The 6281-nt window shown below is 43.8% G+C and overlaps 1 protein-coding gene across 3 annotated transcripts in view; it reads left to right on the top strand.

The window, feature by feature from the left end:
- The first annotated feature begins 3016 nt into the window (after window positions 1-3016).
- The window catches only part of LOC105278329 (furin-like protease 1), a 220195-nt gene continuing 216930 nt past the window's right edge, over window positions 3017-6281 (top strand). For all 3 annotated transcript variants that reach the window (XM_026969219.1, XM_011337361.2, XM_011337351.2), the window contains exon 1: window positions 3017-3421. The gene's annotated coding sequence lies outside the window, so the exon portion shown is untranslated. The remainder of the gene's footprint in view (window positions 3422-6281) is intronic.

Raw genomic sequence — 6281 nt, 5'->3', positions numbered from 1 at the left:
AATATCTAGAATGTACCATAATACATTGCTTTGGATTGCTTTCATATTGATATTACATTTACTTAAAACATTTATTTTATCTGAAAAATTAATAAGAAATGCTATTTCCGTGATTTGTAAACATATTATGATTTCGTTGTTGTTGATATTGAACATGAACTGTTCCGGATAAATTTGTACCATACAAGAAGACTTTTATGATATCCACGATTAGTTTAAACTTTGCTCGAAGGTACAAGGAGGAGGAGGAGTATAGTAATGGAAAAGGAGTTTTCCTTTCTGCACACTCGTGCACAGTAATCAGCTGATAAAGGGCTGAAACATGTTGGAAGTTCGGCATCGTTTGCCACAAGATGCGCGCCAAGAAAATAACCGATAACGAGAATTCATATAATATCGGATCGGCCGGATATCCGCATGTTCGATGACAGTGATAGTGGTAGTTCTCTTTTACACAATGTCGTTTTTGTCAGCGATCTCATGGGTCGAGGAATTAAAAGGCTAAGCCGCAGCACCTGACTGGAAGAAGGTTTCTGAAAAAAATAACGTGATTCGACATAAAAGATGATAAAATGTAACCGGTTTCCGGATTTCCGATCATAAAAGTTAAAAAAAAAAGAATCTTGAGAGGGACGTCAAGAATAATCGTCATTTGTTACAACAGTTAAACTTTTGCCTTGTTATTCAAATTCTTGCAAACGTAAGTCAAAGTATTATAATAACAAAAAAATGTCGTTTTTAAGTATCGACCATTTACAAAGACTTGATGCGCAAAGATTCAAAAGTACTTTTCTTGTTTCTTATCAAGTAAATTGTTCTGATGCACGCGCACAAAATACAGATAGAATAATTCCATAGTAGCTGTCGATGACTCCGAAGTAGGAAGTTAAAACGTGCAGTGTGCAACTTCTCATTCACTCTGTCGGAATACGCGCTCGGTGTTCAATAATCGCGTTTGCGATATTATTGCCTCTCTGTCGCACAAATGCATTTATGGGAGAGTCGAACAGAAACGAATATACCGAGAAAGTACAGGGAGGAAAATTAGTATCAGAATGTTGCGAAGAAGGAAAAAGGAAAATGGTTTATTAGGTTGGTCAGCTGACGGAGAAAAGGTAGAAAGAGACAGAGGTAAAGAACGAGAAGGATAGAGGAGAACGAAAAGAAAAATGCTTGGTGTTACTTGTGCATTGATACGGGCACGTATGCAGAGGAAGGACTAAGGAATAGAGAAAATAACAGAAGAGAGAGCGAGAGGAAAAGACGTGGAAGGGATGTGCCGCACCATCAGGACCGATCAGGAAGTTGTCGGTGCCCTTGCGTTCGCTCTTCAAACACGCTGATGGAATACCAAGTGTACTGTTTCCAGCACGCGGATATGAGCAACGTGTGTCTGGTCTTGCGACGACAAAACGAGGATGGAACAGAGAAGAGCGCGTGATCGAAGAATCTGCGGCTTGGAAAAGAAGCCATCAACGACTGTCCGTTCCAGTGGTTAAAGGTTTCGTTGGAGTAGATCAGGTGTACTCGTATGCTAGCGATTGTGCATCCACAAGAGAAACTGGAAGAGGGGGAGAATCCACGAGAAGGTGAGAGAGGAAAGAGGCGAGCTCGTGCCGGAACTCCCAAGGGTGCTCGAATACTACTGTGGGCCCTGTCTTTATGAAAGAACAAATTTAATTAGAATTAAATATAATTAATCAGAACGGTTGAGAATAGATTATGCGGTGATGATCAATAATAAAATTGATTATTTATTCGAGAGTGCTGCCACTGTGTTCTGATAAAAATTAGTATTGGAAAGATCGGAAGACCATTGCGTTATCAATATTATCAAATATTATCAAATATTGAAAAATCAATTACTTTAAAAAAAATTTATTATGGTAAAATTATAATAATTAAACGTTACTATAAACTATTTACTACAAAATGTTTCAAAAACTTTAATTTTACATGACACATTTTAAAAATTCGCGATATCAAGTCTGTATTTTATAGGTCAATGTAAAATTTTTGCACGTTTTAGTATTTTCTGCAACGCGAACTGTCAGATACGTCTTTATTTGCATTGCTATTTGCATTTGGAGGGTTTTTACGTGTGTGACAATATAGCAAAATAATTATTCCAATAAAGAAATTACGCCAAATTCCGATAAGGGATATCGACGCGGCAGTAAAAAAATTAAAAAAGTTCCCGCAAATCGAAATGTTAAAACACCAACCCATCGCTGACCTACATATCTTCATTAGTATTTTTGCACAGTCAACAAGACCGTATATTCCGTAGCCCGAAAGCCAATTTCGAAGAAAAAGATTCTCATTGAAGGACAAACAAATAACGGCTGAAAAAATTATGATGAAGAACGAAGAGAGGATCAAAAGAAAGACAGGTGAATGCTCTACGAAAAGTGAGTCAAAATTCGAACAGATGACACGTCTACCAGGCCTATCTAGGCGGACATGCAGGTCAACAAATTAGGAAAATTCAAGGCATGGGTCTGCCCGTGCCGTCACTCCGATACTGGCGATCCACGTTCGCTCACTCGTTCTCTCATTCGCCCTCTCGTTCCTGCCTCCATCGCGCCAACGAGAGAAAGGGAGATCCCGTGTAGCGTACAGTGACGAGAGAGACCCAAAGAACCCGAGAGAGGGAGAGAAAGACGAAGATGAGGAGTGAAATCCTGGTAGAGAGACCGAAGCAAACCAAGGGAGAAACAGAGAGAAAGACGGATCAAGGGAGAGATTGTAGGATCCAGAGAGAGGAGACCCTAACAGGGGACGACAGAGACCGAGGCTATGCCGCATAACGCTGGTAAAACGGGGAAAGCTGCAGCGGGGGTGCATCATAGGTGGTAGGGATGGACCGCGGCGGGTCGGAGTCGCCGGCGCGAAATGGTCGGGGGGAGCAGGAGAAGGAAAAGGGAAGAAGAGAGAGAGAGAGAGAGAGGGGGGGGGAGGGGGGTGGGAGTGAAGGCACAGCGGAGCGCGCGCTGCCAACCGTCTAGTCAGTCATCCGTGCTCCGTCGTGGGAGTGAGATCGCGGAGGAACGTTCGCTCGCGGTGTGGTCGTACTCGCGCGCGCGGGGTTACGACGGTCCGTCGTCTGACAGTTTGCGCGCGGGGGTGGTGCGTAACTTTGCGAAACGCGACGCGACGCAGCGCGGCACGACGGGACGAGAGCGAGACGAGAGGCGAATCCGCGAGCGAGCCTGTGCGGATTCGCGGAGCTGGCCGCGGGTGCAGCCGGAGCCAGCTGGGTGCAGCAGTCGCGCCGCGTTCTTTCGTGCACGTCCTTTCCCTCTCTCTCTCTCTCTGCACGTCGCATCCGTCCGCATCTTCCGCGTTCCTTCCCGCGGAACGAGGCATCGACCGAAGCGGAGGAACGACTCGTCGACGACGGTTGCGACGAGCGCGATTGGTGAGCGAAGTGTTGCTTGTTTCTTATTCATATTAAACGCGCGCTATTTGCTGCTTGCTGCTCGCGAGCGATTGGCAGTGGGCCCTGTCACGTGATCTCTCGCCATCGTGAACTATCGGCCGTGAGGTGCGCGAGCACGATACCGTTAGACAACCTCTCTCCGAGGCCGCCGACGCTGATCCCGGCGACGACCGCGAAAGGTATCTTGCCGGTCTTACCGGTTCGCGATCGCGATCGAAATTATCTCGGGAATGTCGCGATTATTTCCGAGGAGCGAGGGGCCATCACCACGTGACACGTCACGTGTGATGTGACGTTTCACGAAGCATGAAGGTTAGGGATTTGCGTGCAAGAACTGCTTTCGTGGAAATTGTAGTTCTCGCTTTAAATCAGGGCACGCAAGACGTGTTTACATCGTGGCGGAGTTCGGAGTCGCACGCGCTCCTCCGGTTCAGCGTCACGTGACATTCCGGAGTCACGGGACGCGCGTCTCACGTGCGTCGACCTTCACGCGCGCAGGATTCACCGCGTTAATTTCAAACTGGTGCGCACGTACGTAGAATGTTTATGCCCCAGTGCGTTTTGATATTATAGTGTACGTATGCACGTTTATTTTATTCATGCGCAACACGCGTTTTTACTTTGAATTTATATTTATAGATTATTTATATTAAACGTATTAAAATTATTAGAATTATTGTTATTTTAAAACGTTATTTTAATAAGCAAGAAAAATAAATTGTGGTATTTTAGGGGGTTAGATTGAGTTAGGTAAATTTTTTATTAGATCTTTTTGTTTTCTACCTCTTTCGAATGTTATTCTTAATGCTATTTGCGATTTATGATTACCATGTGAGATACATATGCAAATCCACAGAATTTACATATAAATACAAAAGATATTAAAAATCGCGGGAAAGTTGGCAGATTTATTTATTATTGAACTTAATAAAGAATATTGCGAACAGCAGAAGCAATAAATGTAGAAAAAGAACCGGAAATAAAGTACGGCCATAAATCCTTTTTACGTATTATACTGCATTACATACCTTACTAATACATTGCAAACGGTAATATTCTTTATTACGGTAATATACAGAGAGTGTATAAAACTTGGAAATAAGTACAAGGAAAAGAGAAAAGGGACAATATTTCAGAAACTAATCGAAAGTAGAGCGTATAATTTCCGTAACTTCGACATTTTCATCGTTGTGTTCCGATGTTCCTTTATTCCGTTCGAATTTAACTTCTTCTCTCAGTTAACATATTAACGCGCGATGATTTTTCTCCTTTAAACGAGGACACTCTCCACGAGGATAGTAACAATTCCAATCTCATATCTCGCACGCACCGATCTATCAATTGATTCCAATTAAACGCTCGCTCATCGAAAAATATCCGTTTCTCCTGAGGGAGAACGCGGATGTGCAATCGTATCCACGAGTTTCATGAAGCAATGTTAATTTGCAACGCGGTGTTTACCGATTGGAAGCGCGCGCACGGTTATGCACGAGGGAAAATAAATTCGCTCGCAAAATGCGGACGCCAATCTCTTTATTGCGGTCGCGCATGTATTTTCCGGGATTTCGTCCGGCATACGCCGGATCGGGAAAGTAATTTCGCGCGATTGCATTTGCCGAGGCTTGAACGTTTCCGATTGCGGCTGAAAATCCCGCGACTCTTCCTCGCGATTATCCGCCTGCCGAAAATATCTCGGAAAACACCAATCATACAGAAAGCGTGTTTCCAAATGAATCCGATTTTTGGCTAGGAAAGCTTCTTGAGAGCAAGCGCTTAGTGCCGCAAATGAACTCCGAGCTAGAATTTCATAATAAATAAGGAAGTCTAAAATTGCCAAGAATACGTGCACTTTCGATCTGCGATGTTAAATATTAATTTGAAAATTCTGGGATTTGTCTGTTAAATTGCGTGACTTAAAATTGTCCGCCGATTTAAATCCTGTCACAATGAAGATCGACCCGGAATTCGTCGACGAGTACGCTCCTGTGTTACCATGCAGGCATCGCGAAACATTCCGTATATATCCGGCGACCTATCTTAACAAGCGAGTCGAACCAGCCGGTTTCTGCTTACGCTCGGCCAGTATTTTCTCGTTACGACGAACTACGTTCGTACGGGCGTAGCTCGGCAGTCTCTGACCCCAGTCGCTTCCTGTTACAAGAACGACCTTGGCATCGCTACGTTTCCACGGTATTGTTCCAGCTCGGGATATCGCGATTTATCTTCATTATCAGATTTCGTTGAATCTAAACTTTTAATCTCGGTCAATCTCAAAGACTGTACAACCCCGAAGTAATGCTGAATTCGCCAAAAGTATCTTTGATACACGATTTCTGATACGTGCTCTGCACGATATCGCGTGTAAATAAAGATAAATTAATAAAATTGTCATTCTCTCTTTCTCTTCTGTCTGCCGCGGACTCTCTTTCTCTCTCCCTCTCTTTCTCTTCTGTCTGCCGCGGCTGCACAAAATTTACATCGTACAGCATCGGCGGCGACGACGGTTCGCTTCATTTTCCTTTTCATCTTCACACTGCACTATTAGTGGAAACGTGCGAAGAATTTGCTCACTGGGAATAATATCGCGTTCGATGGAGCACTCGCGTTTCGCTTTACGCCCTGGAAATATGCTTGGTGGTATCGAGATGCATGTCAGCGATATCGCTTCGCTGTTTCGAGAACTAACATCTGTAACGAGATATGCCGGGCTACTATCACCGTACAGACCGAAGGCGAATTTATCTGGGCGGTCTTCCGTTGACAAAGCAACGCAAATGCATATATTCGAAAATAGATAGGAACGTTGTCTCAGAAATTCTCTTGAAAATTTGCTTATCTT

The sequence above is a fragment of the Ooceraea biroi genome, chromosome 4 (genome assembly GCF_003672135.1).
Source record: "Ooceraea biroi isolate clonal line C1 chromosome 4, Obir_v5.4, whole genome shotgun sequence".
In the NCBI taxonomy this organism is placed as follows: domain Eukaryota; kingdom Metazoa; phylum Arthropoda; class Insecta; order Hymenoptera; family Formicidae; genus Ooceraea; species Ooceraea biroi.
The sequence above is the reverse complement of the archived record's forward strand: the minus strand, read 5'-3'. Positions and strand labels throughout refer to the sequence as shown.